This window comes from Camelina sativa, unplaced genomic scaffold (assembly GCF_000633955.1).
Source record: "Camelina sativa cultivar DH55 unplaced genomic scaffold, Cs unpScaffold02528, whole genome shotgun sequence".
Classification (NCBI taxonomy): Eukaryota; Viridiplantae; Streptophyta; class Magnoliopsida; order Brassicales; family Brassicaceae; genus Camelina; species Camelina sativa.
In genome coordinates this window covers 1-1,190 of record NW_010923640.1, presented here as the reverse complement: position 1 = coordinate 1,190, position 1,190 = coordinate 1, and the positions used below count along the sequence as shown (strand labels likewise).

Genomic DNA, 1,190 nt, shown 5'->3' with positions numbered 1-1,190 from the left:
TCATCTGAGATCAGTGCCATTCCATGAGCATATGGAATGCGATGGTTTCTATCAAATGGGCTTTCGGTGGATGGGTTTCCAAGAACATATCCCTGTTTTTGTCAGTGTACCAATTTGTAATGCTCTGTAAGTTATATACTTATATATATATATATATATATATATAAGAAGCTAACAAATGCCAACGAACCTGAAGATTTATTGGAGGTTTGCAACATAGATAATTTCCTGCATCAACGTACGTGTTTATACTGTTATAAAGAGAAAAAATATATTTGATTAAGAAACGAGACTCTCATAGAAAAGGGCTTGGAGATTAATGATATGCAAAAATAAGATGATACCTTTTGAGATTTCTTGAACGAGTGCTGGGATGACCACACCGGAATAAGAATCTCCACCGACATAGAAAGAGTTGGAGGAAAACTCTTGATGCTTACCTAGCCACTGCACAACAACAACCAAACAATCTATGCACAAAGAAGAGATATATATTTAAAGAGACAGTTAAATATTAAGTAGTCTTTTGATTTCATGCCTTGTGAAGAAACTCATAGATTCTCTTGACTTCTCCTGAATCACTAGGTTTATCAACAAGTTGAGTTTTTGAGTAGGAGAAGCCAGTCCCAACAGGCTGATCCAAATATATTATACTCGAAACCTGAGAATATAAAAACGATGCAGAACTTAAACGACCAAAGCATTTACTATTGGGTTGTGATCTTCATATGAATACAAACACTTTGTGCCTACCTTAGTCCATGAATGTGTAGTAGAGACCAAGGAAGGAAGAGATCCATTGTAAACCTCAAGCTTCACAGTCACAGGCCCTGATTCAAACATGTGGATTTGAGCACAAATTGTAGAAGCTATTATTGCTCTTCTGTCCTTTTATTATAATAAAGCTTAAGAATGTGGTTTTCTAAACTGAAAGCATCTTTGTTGGTTTGGAAAAGATAACGAGAATCCAATATTGCTGTCTATTCTATTAAAAACAGAGAGGGTGAGTGTGTGTGTTCATGACTAGCGAGTTTAGTAACATTTTGGTTCTGTTTTGAGAACAGACACAGAAGAAATGAGTAAATAACAAATGAAAGTTGACGATGTAACCATTCTCATAAACAAGAGCAGCCAGGTCCTCCAGTTAACCAGAGAAGAAGAGGATCTTCTTTTGGATTCCTCTCAGACTT

At 36.0% G+C, this 1,190-nt stretch overlaps 1 long non-coding RNA gene across 3 annotated transcripts; it reads right to left on the bottom strand.

Annotated features, from left to right (window-relative positions):
* On the bottom strand, positions 1–1,188 carry LOC109131699. 3 transcript variants are annotated; one of them, XR_002037220.1, is made up of 5 exons: positions 1,111–1,188; positions 754–830; positions 345–661; positions 191–228; positions 1–92 (listed from the first exon to the last, which is right to left on the bottom strand). It is a non-coding gene; the product is annotated as an uncharacterized LOC109131699 (long non-coding RNA). The 3 variants fall into 3 exon arrangements; XR_002037221.1 differs by having other exon boundaries at positions 191–251; positions 754–1,182; XR_002037219.1 differs by having other exon boundaries at positions 754–1,182.
* Positions 1,189–1,190: the final 2 nt, after the last annotated feature.